Source organism: Haemaphysalis longicornis, unplaced genomic scaffold, assembly GCF_048455015.1.
Source record: "Haemaphysalis longicornis isolate Haplotype H1 unplaced genomic scaffold, Haemaphysalis longicornis Haplotype H1 scaffold_7, whole genome shotgun sequence".
NCBI lineage: Eukaryota > Metazoa > Arthropoda > Arachnida > Ixodida > Ixodidae > Haemaphysalis > Haemaphysalis longicornis.
The window spans coordinates 16,618,759-16,637,992 of NW_027526422.1; the positions used below are offsets into that span (position 1 = coordinate 16,618,759).

General features: G+C 46.8%; 1 protein-coding gene across 3 annotated transcripts in view; it reads right to left on the minus strand.

The window, feature by feature from the left end:
• The window catches only part of LOC144144595 (protein ABHD15-like), a 162,266-nt gene that overhangs the window by 55,156 nt on the left and 87,876 nt on the right, over positions 1-19,234 (minus strand). The window contains exon 1 of one of the 3 annotated variants that reach the window (XM_077676101.1): positions 6,687-6,708. The exons of the other annotated variants lie outside the window; for them this stretch is intronic. The gene's annotated coding sequence lies outside the window, so the exon portion shown is untranslated. Of the gene's footprint in view, positions 1-6,686; positions 6,709-19,234 lie in introns of those variants that run through there. 3 annotated transcript variants of the gene reach the window in all.

Consider the following 19,234-nt stretch of genomic DNA (forward strand, 5'->3'; position numbering starts at 1 on the left):
GCAATAGAGTTCCGCATATGGTCAACAGAGCTCCGCATATGTTCACACGTCACCAAAGACATCCGTGACACCAAGAGAGAAACGAAGGAGTGGGTGCCGTGGCACACACCCATGTGCGGCTGTAACCCAGCCCTGTGCTTCAAATGACGAAAGTTCAGTAAGCGTCAAAGACAGCCGTGAGCGTCTACTACGTGTCTACAGGAGCATCCTCCGTGTGGCGGCAGGAGGGAAAGAAGCGTTCAGTAGGCCTATCATCCTTATCGTCGTACCCGTTATCGTCAAAACCGATTTCCTGGCAGAAAGAGCCCGCTGGGGAGGTCGTCGACGGGCCGGATGCCAATATTGGTTAAGGAAGTGGTCACGACTCAAGTGGTCACAAGAGGGTCAGGTTAACTTCTAGCCAACTGGACAGGCAGACACTTCTTTTTCGACATAGAGTTCTTCTAGCTCGGGGGAAATATTCACACCATGATCAGAAACGCCTTGGAACGAAATGTATCTGCGATAACGAGCCGACAGCACGTAAAGAAACAAACATTTCTTGGCCTACTTCGTTGTTGCCTCCAGAGCTAGAAATTAAGTAATAGATAGATTTCCTAGACAGAAGTTTTTACTTAATTCGCAAATATTGATCTCGTAGATAAAAAAGCAGTTCGCAGAATTTCGTCCCAGAGCTCTTCGCACCTATATTGAACTGATTCACACCCGCGATACGTGAGCGGCGTGGCGAGGTTTTTTTTTTTTTTTTTTTTTTTTTTTTTTCATCCACTTACAGGTGGTTCCCAACCTTCATTGTGTTTTCTCCTTAGACAAAGTGAGTGGAATATGAAAGATCCGCGAGCGTTCGCGTTGTTTGTCTCGCGAATGACGCACGAAACTTCCAAGGTCCATTGGGTCACATTTCTCAGCGGGTATGGTATACGTCTGCACAATCCGAGGTCGGTGTGCAGCAGTCGGCGGCTGACTTCGGAGCAGCGCAAATAAGGGAGTGGCTCTATATCGCACCCATCGCGTCTTGATTGCCAGCCCGGTGTCAAGACGCCCTTGAGTGCGAAAGCGTGTTCGTATCAGCGACGATCATTTCCGGCCGATCGTAGAAGTTGGCGTGACCGCTTTTACTGCCCTAGCGGCACTAAGGTTATTTCTCAAAAAGAAGAAGAAGGAGAAGAAAAAACGGCGCGATCTTTGTTGTTGGCTGCCTGAAGTCTCGGCGGAAGTGGACAGAAGGACTAAGTGAGGGAGGGTGTGGAGGGAAAGGAGGGTGAGGGAAACCGATGGAGGTGCAGATAGGTAAAAGGAATTCGGTGGCTGGGAAATGCCCATTCAATTCAACAAACAAAACTGTCGCACAACAGGAATATCCCTGTGAACGCCAAATCACCTTACCAATCATTATGATCGACCGTCTGTTTTTTAGGGGCGAAGCCCCTTTGGGGCTGGGGCTGTTGGCGTCTCCTGTCGTCGTCGTAACCGTTGTATCATGTAGTTACGGTACTGAAACACCGGGAAACTCGTTTATGCTTCGCGCTGGAACGTAACGCCTATTAAAAAAAAACACCGGGGCACTCGTTTACGCCTCGCGCTAGAGAGCTTCGTGCTTCAAAGGCAAGAGACTTTTACAGCAAAGCTGTATGCCTCTACCCCCAAACGGTTTGATATCCGTGGGCAAAAACGCCAAGGCGCCAAGTATGCACTTATGCACTGCATGGTTCACCCCTCCCCAGGTTTCACGTTAGTGAAGATGGCTCGGGATTTTTCCTGTCTCTTCGTTTGCAGATCTATATGATGGCAGGCTGCCTCTACTTTTTTTTTTAATGAACAAGAGGGGAAAATAGTGGTGAGATGAAAGGGAACGGTTTCAGTGCGATTGTGCACACTACAGGCCGCATCTGCTGGATACCAGGAAGAAGTGGTATACCTCTAGTCGCTGTCGTTAACAAAAGAGTAAGTTACAGAAGAACCTTCTGAAAATTGGCCAGAGTAGGAAAAACGCAAGAAGTGAACTAAAATATTCTTAGAGATGCACACATTAGCACAAAAATTTGAGGAGCTGAGCGGAGGGCTCCCGTGCACTGAGGTGAACGTGTATACTGGTCTGTTTGTCTCGAAGAAGCTTGAACGATAACAGCGTCCGAAATCCCACAAACAGTTACGTCACTGTGACTTCGTCCTCATCGTGATCGTCTCGTGTTGTTTTCCAGTGGGCTCGACAGGCGCCAGCTGGACGAGGCGAAGCCTTTAGTCGCTTATAGATACGCACACAAACGTAATCTCGCGCACGTGCCCTGACGAGTTATTTGAGTAGCGAACGCGTTGTTCAGTCGTTATTTCTCCAAAAGTTATCCACAGCCGATTGTGGTCGACTTGCGGAAACATAGCTTGTTAGAGTTTGGGTTCGATCTAGTGGGTATGGGCTAGTTGGGTTTGGGCTAGTTTTTGCGCTACACGAAGTCATGAATTGCGGAAACAAACTCCGCCGGATAAACTTTGAGACCGCAGCCACTCAGTCGAACCAAGTTGCCGCACGTTTGCTAGGGCTCCAAAACAAATTGCTTTTTATATACAAGTCGCCGACTCTATAATTTGTTTCGTTCCAAAATTAAACATACACAAAATATGGCAACCTGTATACCTGTATCAACAATTTGTCTCCGCACATACGTGCACACGCTCGTCACGGAATCCATCCTTCGCAACGCAGTAAAGTTGATAGTACCTACTGTGGCGGCACAGCGGCACGAAGCGAGGCCCGCGCCTCCGAGGTTCTACTCAAACCCAGACGCGAGACAGATGGTCCCATTTCCGGTTGCATGGGTGTTATTTCCCGTGAAAGCGAAATATAAAGACATGCGTAGGGAGACCGCTTACTCTGACCTCCCCGGCACGTTCCAGAACATTCTGACTAAATTTGATTTCGAGATGCGCGTATAAAGCTGTCATTAGTTGTGTTACTTGCTGATGGTCCAGCGAGGCGGGCTTGTTAGCCTTAGTCCCTTCGAAAGCGAACGATTGGGAGTCATTCTCGTGGTAGGTAGACACTGAAATTTTGGTCTGCATACTTGTATACGCCACGTTTTGTGCGAGTGCCCACGTTACTCGTCTGTAAGAAAAAAATCTGTTATCAGCACTAAGCAATCTGGACTCTCGGCGGCAATTTTTGGAGAAGATTCTATGTCACTGGCATTCTCTGTATTCAGCTCGGAAGGCGACTAAAGAACTCTTACGCTTCCTGCGAATGACGAACTTAAACACCAGACTATAGACTGAAAGAATCCAGTGCAAATCTGCTGGAGTCTTAGGCTATAGCCAGGTTAACTTTGTCCGTCCGTCCGTCCGTCCGTCTGTCTGTCTGTCTGTCTGTCTGTCTGTCTGTCTGTCTGTCTGTCTGTCTGTCTGTCTGTCTGTCTGTCTGTCTGTCTGTCTGTCTGTCTGTCCGTCCGTCCATCCGTCCGTCCGTCCGTCCGTCCGTCCGTCCGTCTGTCTGTCTGCCTGTCGGTTTGTCTGCCTGTCCGTCTGTCTGTCTGTCTGTCTGTCTGTCTGTCTGTCTGTCTGTCCGTCTGTCCGTCCGTCTGTCTGTCCATCTGTCCGTCTGTCCGTCTGTCCGTCCGTCTGTCTGTCTGTCTGTCTGTCTGTCTGTCTGTCCGTCTGTCCGTCTGTCCGTCTGTCCGTCTGTCCGTCTGTCTGTCTGTCTGTCTGTCTGTCTGTCTGTCTGTCTGTCTGTCTGTCTGTCTGTCTGTCTGTCTGTCTGTCTGTCTGTCTGTCTGTCTGTCTGTCCGTCCGTCCATCCGTCCGTCCGTCCGTCCGTCCGTCTGTCTGTCTGCCTGTCGGTTTGTCTGCCTGTCTGTCTGTCGGTTTGTCTGTCTGTCCGTCTGTCCGTCCGTCCATCTGTCCGTCCGTCCATCCGTCATACAAGCCACCCCGAAAAGTTACTGGCGGCTTCACTGGTGGCTTCACTGCTGCGCCTGCACGCCAGTGGGCCACTGACTCACTACAATCGGTTTGTCATTGGTCCCCCACCAGAGTGACCAACTTTTGACCCACCCGTGGGTCGCATCAGTGGGCCGTAGTAACCACTTATCAGTGGCGTACCTGGACGACTTAAAAGCATGCCGCCCGCCAGTAAACCGGGATTCACAAATTCCTAGTTACGTACCGCTCACGTGCTGGTGATCATTCGTAGGTTGCGTGAACCATGGGTGAATTACTCACCAGCAATCAGTGAAAGATCAATCTACCTTCAAGCCACCCGTGAGTCGCCAATAGGCTGCTCGTAGGTGACTAATAATGACCTGTGCATTTGTTCCTTACAAGTGGTTCATACCAGCCATTTTCAGAGAAACAAGCATTTACGCTGTCTATTTTATCAATTCTCTGCTTTCTTTTCTACGTTGAGAATAATGTGTGCTTCAGAACTGGGTATTTTTTCCGGTGGGTGACGCATTTTTAAGTTTTTCCTTTACAAACCGGGTGATAATAGCCCGAAGAGGCATTAAAGCCTCGACTGCGAATGAATGAAGCACGGGAAGAAACAAGGAAAAACTAAAAAGGACGAACAAAAACAAAACGGCGAAAACAATAAGGGGACGAGTGAGAAATAAGCGGTGGATCACGGGTGCACAGCTCTTTTCTCGGCCATTCAACGACAGAGCAGAAATGCGCTCCATCAAGACGCCGGGAAGGCCATACGTCGATCGTTTCCTATGGAAGCGGAGGAATTTAATCCGTTCCTCTTGATCCTCCGCCCATGTTTGTCGGCTGAGGGATGGCTATATACAGAATGGAGTCCACTTGTCAAAGCACCAAACCGATGCAAGAGCTTCCGCATTTAGTAGAAGTGAACACAAAAGAAAAAGTTCGAAAAAGAAGAAAGAATTGGAAACAGCGAAAGCGAGACGTTTGCTGGGCTCTCCAGTCAAGGACGTAGGCGCGTTGTCAACGCCGGAGACGAGATAGGCGACGCCGTTTGAGTGCAGTCTCAAAGAAGACGCCAACATCAAGATCCCCGCATCAAAACTCTCGTCGCTGCGTTAGACCTAATCCGGGGACGGGGGTGTGTTCAGGTCACTGGTATGTACGCTAGAGGCGATCGTGACGAAAACCGTCCTATCCACACTTTCACGCCATCTGAACTTTTGTAACTTTTGCCAACTCATCACGATCATCATCATCATCACGATCATCATCATCATCATCACCATAATAATAATAATCATCATCATCATCGCCATCATAATTAATTTTAATAGTTCTACCATTTAATTTCAATGGAGCCCGATGCAATATTAAAAAGCACAGATTTGGAGCGGCGCCAGACAGAAGAATGATGCGAAAGATAAATGTTGCGCAACCACGATTTCCCAACCTTAGACTGCGCAAACAACGTAATCAATATACCAAGAAACATTGTACGATATTGGCAAACAATTCCAACGCACAACTGGCGAGCAGCAGCACATCGTGAGCGCGCCGACTGGCGACTGCGATCGATCTGGACAAACTCGATGCCGGGCGTCCGCACAATGCAGAACACGGGTGCCTTCTCGGATGGCGCCAGCTTGATAATTTATGGAATGATGTCCCCGGGTTATGTCGGATTAGACAACGCCCAGCACCCGTGCTGGTAAGAAGGATCGGCACCATCGATGCGAACTCCAATGCTGGTTTCGATCATGTATATTGATTTCTCTCTCTTGCTCTCCGCCTCTTATTTTCTGCCTCTGTGTGTGTGTGGGTGTGTGGCAACTCTCCATCGCGATAAAAAATATTAAGGTATTGGTAAATACTGATGTCTATCTGCCATAAAAAAAAGAGCCCCGTACCGGCTCATTTCGTTGCAAATGTCGTTGAAAGACGAAAGTCGTATGGCGCCCCTGCAGTGTGAATGCCTCCCTTCTCATTTCTGGTGACGTCTCATGCTCTTCCTCTCCCGTCTCACTCCTCCCAAGATAAACACACTAGAGGTTCGGCCAAGCCATTTTAAATTTACCACGTTACACTGTTCCACGCTGGGAGCGTCTATGCTAGCACCGCCGTAAGGAGACGCACGTGCATCGGGGCTCTAGAGGCCGTAATAGAACGGGAGTTTGTAAACTCCACTCGTTTACTCCACGCGCATTCCAAGTGCCAGTTATTGCTAAATTTCGTTACTGCTACCATTGGACTTCTTCGAATGCCGCCAGGGGCACCTCGAGCGGCAGCTTTTCTATTTGTCCGGGCGTGTTTTTTTAAGTATCCATGCATTTCTGGTAAGGAAACGCTGCAATATCATATATGTACTGATGTTTTGCCTCAGATATGCGAAGCTCTTGTTTTGGTTCAACAATGTTTCCAAGTATGAAGATTGCCACCGGACTTGGATGTTGAGAAATAGCTGTGGGTATAGTGCGCGTTTTGGGGCCGTTCGCGTTTGCCTCTTCGTTGGACTACGCATATAAGTGCACACAACAATTATTAAACTTCCGCTTTTTATCCTGATGGCCCGTAGCCCCTTTTATGTCTCTAAAGGTTATTCGTTCATTTTTTACGTGTTCAGGGCAGCTAGTTGCGATACGTAAAGGGATTGGTTGCCAGCCGTAGCCCTATATCCCCCCCCCTGCCCCCCCAAGCCTAACTTGTGTCCTGTTTAAGTGGATAAGAGGAAACTATGTTTACTCCATATAAATACATGCCAATATATAAAGACTTACCAATAACGGACGGCGAACGGAGCTCCTCGCCCTCCGTGGGTATCCTCCGCGGATATGTAACGCTGAAAGTTTTCGGACCCACACGAAATCTAAAAAAACCGGAGGGAAGCGTTCGCACATACATCACTGCGGGTATGTGAAACTGGGTGAGTACTGCATGGGACTAGCAGAAAGAAAAAAATTGCTGGGGTACGCAAACATAATATGTATATAGGGAGCAATAAAACTTGGAAGATGGTAAAGAACACAAGAAAACTTCGAACAAAATAGAAACCACGATTGTTGCCAACGTTTCCGCAATGAGACTTGCCTTCGTCAGGGCAACTTCTCGCCTGGATGGCACGCTTTATATAGGGGTAGGTCCCCAGGTGAGAGGAGAGAAGGAGGTAGAATTTAGAAAGCGGATTGGTTTTGGAGAGTGTAGGGGGAGATATTGAGGGGGAAATAAGGTTGTATAGTTTGAGCCGCGAAGTCGGTAAGAGGGAAGCCAGTCGGGGGTTGATATTCCGGGAAATTCTTGGAGAGAAAGGAAGGATGCGAGGGTGTTTGTTATATGTATATATAATATATATATATATATATATATATATATATATATATATATATATATATATATATATATATATAGGAAATGAGGGGCTCGTTGAACATAAGACAGAAATAACAGTTAGCAGTCAAGAAAACCTCGGAAAGCAAAGGGGAGGATGTGGTAGGTCATTGAAACAGATAAAGAATTTGGAAAGAAAGTAAGAAAGTGGAGAAAAACTCGGACTACTGGAGACCGGTATTCTGGAATTCGTGGGTACCTGGCGGGCATTTTTTCTCCACTTTCTTTCTTTCTTTACAAATTCTTTGTCTGTTTAACTGACCTACCACGTCTTCCCCTTTGCTTTCCGAGGTTTTCTTGACTGCTAACTGTTATTTCTGTCTTATATCTTATCTTATGTCTTATCTGTAATCTGCCATTTAAGTGAAAGATGGTTTAATCAGATATACGGTCGTGTTGTTTTGCAAATTCCGTATATTGGATTATGTATATCATGTTCTCTTATGTTGTCTTTATGTTCTCTTATGTTGTCTTCATGGTCGTTACTGCCATGTAACGGTTTGCTGGGCCTCGTCAAGCTGCTTTTGCAGCTTTTAGCTCAGCAACTGCACACACACAAATGTATGGTAAATTTCATGTTGAAATAAATCTTGAAATCTTGAAAATCTTGAAATATATATATATATATATATATATATATATATATATATATATATATATATATATATATATATATATATATATATATATATGTATATATATATATATATATATATATATATATATATATATATATATATATACAGTCTAGTCCACTTATAACAATATCCAAGTGCCAAGAAAATCCCATCGTTATAACCGATAATCGTTATAAGCGGGTCGAGGAAAAAAAAGCCACAAGAGAGATCAAAACATTTTATTAGCATGCAAGTGAGGTAGTGCAACTACTCGTTTGCAGAAAAGCCATAGTCAGTCAGCTTTGACTGCTTCACGCGAAGCTGACGCACATCTTTTTTGAGAGCATCTAATTGCTCCACATAGCTGAGCGGGAGGTCCTTCGCGAAAATGAAGTCCCGTAGGGACTGTATCATTCGCTAGGCCTCGTGCGATGACGGTACCTGGGTAGGCTGCTCAGCCGCGTTGTCGTCGTCGTCGTCGCTCTCACCGCTGTCCGCTGCACCACGCACACTCGCAACGATCGCCTCGTCACTAAGGCACTCGGACGTTTCCACACCATCGTCGGCATGGAGAAAATCGTCGAGACCCGACGCGTCTTCGTGAAGCGCCGACCATAACTGTGGCACCTCTTCATCGTCGGGTGCTTCCGTGGCCTCCCCTGGAATCGTTTCCTCCTCGCCTGCTTCCTCCTCGTGACGTCGCCGAACGAAGCCGAAAGCAGTTTCGCACCGTGGAGGTGCGAACTCCACACTCCGACTCGTTTTTCTGAGGGGTGGACGGGATGCAAGGCGCGTCGCGTGCTGTCGGCGCCGAGTGCCGTCGCCAGCGCCGGCGGCAGCTCGCATTTTCGGCGCGCGCGGTAAGCGGATTCAATCGCTATATCCGATATCGCGGCTCGGGAGCATCGTAATAAGCGGGTTATTTTACCATAGAAACCATACAAAATTGGACGGTGCAATCGTTGTCCATCGTTATATCCGATATATTGTTATAAGCGGTATCGTTATAAGTGGATTCGACTGTATATATATATATATATATATATATATATATATATATATATATATATATATATATATATATATATATATATATATATATATATATATATATATATATATATATATAGCGAATAAGAAAATGGGAAATGAGGGGCTCCGTGAAATAAGACAGAAATAAGGGTTGGCAGTCAAGAAAACCTCGGAAAGCAAAGGGGAGGTTGTGGTGGGTCATAGAAAGAGTCGAAGAATTTTTTTAGTCGAAAAGAAAGTGGTGAAAAAATGCCCGCCGGGTGGGATCCGAACCCACGACCTCCAGAAAGAAAACCTCGGGAAGCAAAGGGGGGAATGCGGTAGGTCATAGAAACAGATGAATTTTTTGAGTCAGAAAGAAAGTGGTGAAACAATGCCACGACCTCCGAACTCACGACCTCCAGAATACCGGTCTGGTGCGATGACCACTACGCTGCCGGCGGGGCTGTTTCCCCACCACTTTCTCGGGTATTTATGTTAAGGTATTTTTTTTTTGTTTCCTGCACTTGGGTATATGTATATTTATACACTGCATGCTATATATATATATATATATATATATATATATATATATATATATATATATATATATATATATATATATATATATATATATATAAAGTAGAAGTACGCTCTTCGGGGACTTTATTTCCAACGTTTCGACCTGAGACAGGTCTTCCTCAGGAATGATTCCTGAGGAAGACCTGTCTCAAGTCGAAACGTTGGAAATAAAGTCTCCGAAGAGCGTACTTCTACTTTGTGCGTATTCCTGCAGCAACTAAGGACTCCACTTCACGACTATATATATATATATATATATATATATATATATATATATATATATATATATATATATATTTATATGTGTGTGTATAGCATGCAGTGCATAAGTATTCTTGGCGCCTTGGCGTTTTTGCCAACGGTGATGAAACCATTGAGGGTATAGCTACACAGTTTTCCTGGAAAAGCCTCTAGTCTTTGAAGCACGAAGCGTTCTAGCGAGAAACGCAAACGAACGACCCCGTGTTTTTTAATACGCGTTACGAAGCACTTCAGCGCGAGGCGTAAACGGGTGTCCCGGTGTAAAAACTACGCGTTACTTTCTAGCGCGAGGCGCAAACGTGTTTCCCGGGGTTTTAGTACCGTGACTACATGAGACAGCGGTTACGACGACGACATGAGACGACGACAGCCCGAGCCCTTAGGGGGTTTCACCCCTAATATTTGCAGGTTACCCTAACGTTGAGAATAACGCCGTACCTGACAACATTACACTCGTTGCACGTCAAGCTGCGGGTACGTGTTGATGTTGGTAGACCTCAAAGCGTAACGTAACGTCTAACGTTAAGAAAATTCCTGCAAAGCGCTGGCAAATACAAGAAACCCCAAACTCAACGTGCGTCAAGCTGCGGGTACCTGCTAACGTCGATGTTCGACTTCAAAGTGTAACGTTTGGTCTATGTTCAAAAACTTTCGGGAAAGCACTGGCCAATGCATGTCTGCGGGTGTGTGCTGGTCTGTATCTCGCCTCTTTTGAACGCCGTTCTTAACCCGGTTTTCTATTTGCTTTTGCGAAAATAAATGCAACATGTAGTTTTGATAGAACGAACGCTGCTTCTTCCGATCATGTACTGATGTTCTTATCCATATACGCCTGACGACTCATTCGAGTAAAATACAGCTGAAAAGTATGAGCCGTTCCCCAGAGTTAGCAGTTTAAGAAAGGTGTTGCTTACATATATTGCGTGTTCACATTCTTCGTTAAGGCTGCAATATTTTCCGTGGCGGTAAATGGTCCCTCGCGAATTGAAAGCGGATTCAAATTGCGACGCAAAATATATATATATACGCCGAAAGACCGGCCCGGTCTCGACGAGACATGCTTCGCTTAAAGACTTTCCAGGAATTATTTATTGAACAAGATGTTCCCGGCAGAACACGACCCGATCTGCCCGTTCTGCAAAAAGACGGAAGGCACCCTGCCGCACATACTGGCGGAGTGTACTGAGCTCAAGAATCCTCTACCTTCCCTCCCCCTTCCCCTTCCCCCCCTACCCGAGCGATGGGAGATCTTGATGTCCAGCCCCGACCTGTCGACGCAGCAAGAGCTCGCGTCCAGGGGCCAGGAGCTATTGGACTCATATGGGACTCGTGACTAGGGTTCCACCCCGTCTGACGCCTGCGAGCGTCACCTGAAATAGGCTCAGCGAAAGTTGTTTCTCTCTCTCTCTCTCACCTCGATAGCCTTGAAAGCATGGAGGAAAGAATACTCAGGAGAGGCCCCTAGCACCCCAATGCATTGCGAAAAGTGTGGAGGAAGTCACGTGAATTTTCTTGAGCCCATAGACAATGTTGCTTACTTGTTTACAACTGCGGCGGCCAAATTTGGGAGAATAGAACAGACAAATTTTTAAGGTGCTTGGTATGTGGCTGCCTCGCTACGCTTGCAAACCAACGCAGTCGCTGCGACAAACGTTTTAAAATTAGGCCAGTTTGAAAACTCTGCCGTCGGAGGCGTCTGCGTTCGCCATCCCGCGAGCCTGTTGCTATGACGACGACAAACGCTACTTTGCCAGGCTTAGGCGCTGAAAAATCGTCCTTCTATCTCAAAAACGAAGGCCGTTTTTCGATTGAAACTTTGGGTGAGGGTTAGAATGGGCGAATTGACGGCGAAAGCAACAGCTTAGAAGATGACATCGCACCGAGGAATTAGCGACGAAGCTGTTTTCGCTTCGAAGCGGGAGGGCAGGGCGACGCCATGTTAGCTAAAAGAAACCGGAGACAGCAAAGGATGATGGGATAGAGTGCTGGGCTCCGTGGGCTCAAGTCATGGCGGGACTCGGCTTCACAAACGTGACGTCAAGGCCTCTCCTAACCTTTTCTTTCCTCCATGCTTGAAAGTCATCAACCGGCACGCCACCCGCAGAAGCCCTCGCTGCCTGCGTCAGAGAGTGCAGCTAAGCCTCGGACCCCGTGACTTCTCGCATCGCGTACACCGTGCCGCGGAAACTTTCCACGTGAGCGCACTCAAGTTACGATCGCGTATCGTCTCTCATCCAGACGGACGTCCTGATGCGTGCATTTTCTCGGCTCCCGCAGGACCCCATCCATCATTGCGTCATTACCCTAGCGAACAAGCCGAGGCCTCCCTGGACTCTCCTGGAGTTGCGAAGCAGCCGATACCGGCGTAAACTCCTAACTCAGGCGCGTATATTTCTCGTCTGGGAAAAAAAAAAAAAAACATACAGGCATCGACGTTTTTATGCATGGTTGCAAGCCTGAATCGATGGAAACTCCCGTATTTGTTCTAATTGGATTGCCATGGAGATTATTGACTTTCTAATCACGTCAGTCGGCAGCGTCGCTTGTATATGAACCACCACGTGTGCAAATTTCAGTGTGTACAGAGACGGAAGTTTTAAGCACAGAATCAAGCTTAGGCCTGATTTTACCAGGTGAGGGCGGTACACGGAGTTCGCCGATATATCCTTCCAGTTGAGAACACGCGCCAAGGTTGCAGGAACATGGAGAATCTGCTTTATAATAACTATAATTTGCTATGGCGATGTTTTATTTTTAAACAAGACCCAAAGTAAAGCGTATGGAAACACATGCCAATGTTTTCCCTTTCGTATTGTATTTTTGTCTTGCCACTTGTGCCTCGGTGCTATGTTCGTCGTTATTGACCTGTTTAAATATCATAGTTCCTTTCTTTTTTTTTTGTTTTACTTCATTTTTTTTATCTAGCTGCTCGTATTTCTTAGGACGTCGAAATGCGCTAGTCACCCTTTAAGTGTCCCATCCTTCGAAAAAGCATCGTTGTTGTTATTGTAGTTTTCTGGTCAAAAAATGGCTGCGGCTGTAAAGAGTAAAGAAAAAAACGGCGCAGCTTACACTAGGGGTGCAAGGCTGGAGAAACAGCAAAGCAGGCGGCCCCTCTGCCTTCGTCGGAGACGCGGCTCTTGCACCGCACATGGGTTTCCCAACTTTACGGTGAAAGTCCTCCATGACGGTCAGGCCCGGATCGTTTTGTCCGCACGCTTTCACACCTCTTCCAAAGTGGACCACGTTTAGCACGTGCTAGAACCGGCGGCAACCGGCTTCGCGACCTGGGTGTCTGAACTCGGCATCTGTGCTACCCACTTCAGGCGCGAACGCACGGGAACCGGCGAGTAGAAGAGCACGCGAGACATCACGCCACGAACGCTGGGCAGATTGTTCTCGAAGGTCGAGCTGGCCGACGCCTGGCGCTCCCCACGAGGCACATGCTCACATGCGCTCGGTGTTTTTTCTTTTTTTTTTTTTTTTTGCGAACGCCACCGAACCAAGCTCAAGCTTAAAAGTTGGAGCACGCGTGGGATCTGATGGAATTTGAAATCGGGTCTGCACAGAAGAGGCGCAACGCGCTACCAACTGTCTTATTTCCACAAGTTGCCAGCGCACAACAAAAGTTGTTGTCGTTCCTTTCTTCGGGGTTCATAGACACATGGTAGCTGGCCCGAAACGGGGATCCTTGAGGGGAAAATATGCCAGCTTTACAACATTAACGAAGCTATGAATTGGTAACGTAAAAGCTGTTGAATAGTACAGGCCGTGTGACATCTCAACGTGACGGCACGTGAACAAGTTGTACACCATCCGCGCACAACTCAGATTCCAGGGAAGCTGTGGCGTATGCCAGTCTGCTTGCTGTCGTAATTAGCGCTCTGAGACAGTCGGAGAAACGAAAGAGAAGAAAGATACCCATACGCAGTGTAGCAGAAAGAAGCAGTGGTCGAAGGGATTCGCGCCAAAAGACAAAGAAACGAAAGCGATACGGTGTAGCAGCAAAGAAGTTGACAAGTATCGCCAGGCCTTCGCCTTCAGAGAAGATGCCGCATTTTCCCGCGTATAACCCGCCCCAAAAATGCGAGAATTTCAGTGGAAAAGTAGGGGTGCGGATAATACGCGGGGTATTTCCTTTAGTGTAGCTTCACGGCAGTGCGAGTTGTGCCGTGAAGCTCCTACGCAGTAACACTGACTAAGCCTTCCATGGCAGCGATTGCGCAAATAATACAAGGACAAGGGAAAAAAAAATAAGGAGGAGCGCACTCTAACAACTGAACTTTATTAGTGAATTGTGAATCTCGCCTTGCAGCCAGTGTATTCTATTTGTTATATATACGCCTTTTCTGTCTACATGGTATGTAATGTGCTGCTTGAGCAGTAGCTTTGGTCCAGCCTTTCCTGTATCAAATGTGCGGGCAACACTCAAGGATTTTTTTCCCTTTTCGGCTGGCTGAAAGCGGGGGTGCGGATTATATGCAGGGGCGGGTTATGCACGCGAAAATACGGTAAGCAGACGTAAACGCCTAGATTTTTTTTTTCCTATCAAATAACCAGAGCACCGGATCAAAAGTCAAAAGTGGCAGTGCAAATAAAATCATACGCAACATTACTGCATAATATATCATCGTGAAACTTGACCTGCCAAACACTCCGGTATTCGTCGATGAACTCCGCTGAAAGTTTAATAACGACCCCTACCACTGCATTTGATACATGCCCGAGGCGGCGGCATCGTCTGAATAATGAAACTTCCACCAGCCCCTTTTGAAACGTTTCGCTAGTTTGTAGGCTTGTTTTTATACAGATCACACGATGCATACTTACTAACGGCTATGAACGGAGCAGAATAATGCATCGATGTGCAAAGCCGCTTTCCACACCTTTATGCACCCCTATAGCAACCTCAGACGTGCCCGCATAGTCTTGTGGTTAATGCGACGGCGGCTATCCGCCGATTCTTTTTTGCCTCTCAGCCGTGCTAAACATTCTAATATGTCTCACTAGTGACGCTGGAAGGTCCATAGCCGTGCAAGAGGAACGCGAGAAAAACTGGCATGAGGGCGCTGAAACACGCCCGGCCGTGTGAAACATCGACGGAATCTAAACAACCTCAAGCGCCGACGCCTACACACACGCTTCTAATTTTAATCACCAGTGCCTCGGTGCTTGAAACTCGCCTCCAGCGTCTGCCTCGTTATGTGTGTGCGTCGACAAAATTTGTTTCTTTCGTTCGTTGCTTCGAGGAGCGCGCCGGCAGACGCCCGTAACTCGCAGAAGAGATACTGAGTCGGGTGAAGAGCTGTGCGTTTTTTTTTTTATCGACGTCAGCGCCGAGGAAGACTTCGGGGATTGGGAGCGAACGCTGTTCCATCTGAGCTTAGATTTTTTCTTTCGAGCATATTTAGAAGGAGGAATTTATGCGAGGCGGCGGGAGGTGCTGGCGGCAATAAAGCGTTCCCGAATTCCTAAGCTTCGCTCGGATAGTTAGAGTGTCGCGACGGAACGAAGCCGCGTAGTTTTATGGCGTCGGGCAGTCGTTCTACTACGAGTGGCAAAAATTTTTCCGTTTTTTCATTGCAAGGTTTTCAGCCTCTGGCATCAGTTTTTTTTTCTAATTCAATCCAACGTTCAACGCAAGCGAGAGAAGATTAAAAAAAACGTAAAAATACAGACGCTCGCGCTTTGTGGATCGATACGAGCTTTGAGCTTCGAAAAATTGTGGAACAAAAACAACGTCGTGGGAGGATAAATCCGCCGCGTTAGTCGTTTTTGGGGTATACTTGCGCTCGAGTCGTAACAAAAGTTACTTCCTTCGGAGACAACTGCGCGGCTTAGGCAAAGCTGCAGTGGCATCTCCAGCGGCCTCTGAGAGGCGCAGCTTAAACTTGCAGCCATCCTTGCGAACACATTACTGCTCGAGGCCATCGTCGTGAGTAGGAGTTCACTGGCCGTTTTTATAGAAGCTCGCATGTACTACAAACGCGGGAAAAGCCATGGCCCGTGCAACGTCCGCACGCGCGAAAGTGGGTATCGGGGTCCTTTACGAATTTTATCACTTCTAGGGACGTCACCTTTGCTGCTGAACTGATCTTGCAACACTATAGCACAGAGTGTACTTTGCGCATACGACGCAATGCAGAGTGTGCATACATTTTATGCATTTTTAAGAGCGAAGCTTTTTAGCAAATCGTAATCTTTCGTGTCCGCAGTTAAAAAATACCAAGTAATTGCCTAGCACGCGCACGTGAGCGCGGGCCTCGCGGGGACCTCTCGCCAGTTAACAAAACCAAGAAAATGCCTAGCGCTGGTGTGTGCGTGCCTCGCGACGACCGCCCAGCGTCCCCTGCGCACGTTTGCAAGCCAGGCATACCCACTTGAGAAATTGGCCAAGATTGGCAAAAAAAAAAAAAAGAATTCCAGCGTTCGCCGTAATCGTGGCAACACTTGCTCAGAACGAGAAAGACACGCCATAGCGTACGCCCCTCCAAGGTGACGTCCGATGATTATCACTCCACAAAAAGTGAGGGAGGATTACACTTATTGCAACAATCATGGAGTTAAGGTCGTTGCGGCAGCGAAGAGAAAGCTAATCGGCGACAATCGTAGACTTAAACCGCCGTGATGGTCGTGAAGGTGACGTCTTAATCGTTAGTGTGAGCTTCCGTCATTTTTTGGACACGGTAAAGTTCCATATATCCTGAGAGAAGGCGTATCACAACAAGGTATGATGATGATGATGATGATAATGATGTCCTCAAATATTTTGGCACGTACCCACAAGGGGGGATTGGCCAGGGCTAAACCGGTTAAATACGTGGGGACTTCAAAATACTTATTTCCGGGAAGAGGCTGTAAAAGGAAACTTAGTTGTGAATGAAACCCGAATTGCCCATTAATCAGCACCCTTTAGCAATTCAAACGACCTGAGGCAGAAAGAAAATTTTGAATGCAATTATATATATCCCTTCTTGCAAACCCGAGCTTTGATGCGCCAATAGATAATATAAGTGTTATCGATAAGGTCAACCCCATCCGCTCAATTGGGTCCTTCAAAAACAGTTGTCGAGCTGTTGAGAAACGGCGGCAGTCGAGAAAAAAATGTTCGATTGTTTCGGGGACCTGGCACCGCACACATAGTTCTGTAGGTGAAAGTTCTGATCTGAACAGATAGAACTTAAGCCTTGGAACCCTGCAGCGCAGCTCGGTGAAGGTCACCTCGCATTGCCGAGAGCCACAAAAATGAACATTCCACCCGAACTTTAGATGTTGGAACTCTTCAAATGATAAAAGTGAATCGGAACGGGTGGCGTCTAAAGGCCAATATCACCTTAATCTCGCAGATGCAAATAGAGCCAGATTAGGAATTCCGAATTGAATGGGAGCTGTGGCAGCTACATTAGCTAAATGGTCCGCTTGCTCGTTGCCCCTGATGTCCCTATGGCCAGGTACCCAAGACAAGCGTACCTCCTTCACGTGCCTGGGAACAAAAAATAATACCGTGCGGTACAATGGAGAGTCCGAAGAGGAAGTTAATGCCGATATAACTGCCATCGAACCAGATAATATCATGATTTTTGATACATGCTGCGGTACTTTGCATAGGGCGAGAGCTATTGCTAAAAATTCGGCCATAAAAATGGGTGTGTAATACGGGATTCGCAGCGAATAACTCCAATCTAAAGATTGTGAAAAAATACCAATTCCAGCTTTCTCGCCATTTTGAGATGCATCAGTATAAATCACAGAAGAAGCAGGATACTTGGATAAATATTCATTTAAAATAGCGGGTAATAGCGAGCGTGGTAAAAGTTTTGCAGCGGAAGGGAAGGGGTTTTGAAAGTAAAACTCAGTTTCTCGCTCGATTTGGATGCCGGAATAATTAACCTCATATAACCTAACAGAAATACAATCCAGGCATGATTGAACGAATAGAACTTGGGGGGAGATACGTTTAGGCCACGGAGATGTAAAAATATACTCGGAGCACAAATAAATACAGGCTTGGCAGCCCCAGAGGGGGCTTCGTACATGCGGAGGTAAGTTTGCACCGTGAGCAAGAGAAAACGGATCCTAAGTTCAGGAACGCGTGCCTCTAAGTACAGAACTCGGTTCGAGACGAACCGGGGAAGGCCAAGACAAAATCGAAGAATGCGCCTCTCCAACAGGTATAACGGACGCAGTTTGTAGATAGGACAACTGCAAAACAAGACGCACCCAAACTCCATGACTGGCCGGACGTAGGCTCGGTACAACAGCAAAAGTGTGTCCCGGCGCATTCCTGCTCGTTTCCCACATAGTCTTTTCATGCGACGAAATGCTCTCTCCGCTTTTGTGACTGATGCGTTAATATGTGCCTGCCAATCAAGAGTAGACGTATATGTAACACCAAGATATTTCAGCGAATCCACCTGCGGAATGACTTAATTTTTGTAAGCGAGAGAAATTGAAATTGTTCCTGCAACCGGGAAGACAAGTAAAGCACTCTTCGACACATTTAATGTTAAATAAATGCTATCAAGCCGTGTCTCCACGACAGATAAATAGGCCTGCAAACGGTCATATAGCGAATGAATGTCGACTGCGGCCGCAAAAAACGCTATATCATCCGCATAAACGTAGGTTGTTACATCTGGGAATATAGGAATGTCACTCATAAGGATGTTAAAAAGTAAAGACGATAAAACCGATCCTTGAGGCACACCTCTAGTTTGTGGAAATCTTCCTGAAGATAGCCTTCCGTTTGTACAAAATAATTCCCGATCAGCCAAAAACTTTGTTTCACTTCGCTAACGATAACTCGAACAATTAGGGAAGGAAACGCGAAACTCCTATGTTAGCAGATGAAATTGAGACCACAGTGGAACTTAATGTCTTTCCAATTTTTCCGGAGAAGGCTTTTTCACAGTAACCGAGCCTCGTTTTGAATGCTGGATTCAGTACAAGATGAATTAAGGGATATTTTCTATTACGGTCTGCCCTTCATGGTTTGTGTCTTGTGACCCTAGACACTCTGATGAAGCAATGCGGGCTCGTAAAAGGTCGATGTGGGAATAGGAATTTCATTACAGGCTACCGAAAGTTCGCCGAAGGACTTCTGTCTCCCCTTCGGGAGCTGCCGCCGCTCTGGAGCGTGCTTTTAAAGCGAAGCTTTAGTGTCCTCACTGATGCCGCTGTCCGCCAACACGCCCTGCAGGAAAGCCAAATTTCTCTGACGATGATGATAAATGATCGTGGGTGAAGTGACTGTAAAAAAAAACGCTTCCCGTGACCGGAATCGAATCTGGGTCACTCGCGCTATGAAACCGGCGTCTATCCGATTGCTCCATTTTGATATTTTTTTTTCTTTACGGCATGGAAAACTGCAAGTATTACAGGCTTCAAAGTTATGAGTCATCCAAGAAGGGGCACATCACTTCAGCTAAAATCAGTCGTTCGTCAAAACTCCGGCCAGTAGACACACGCCT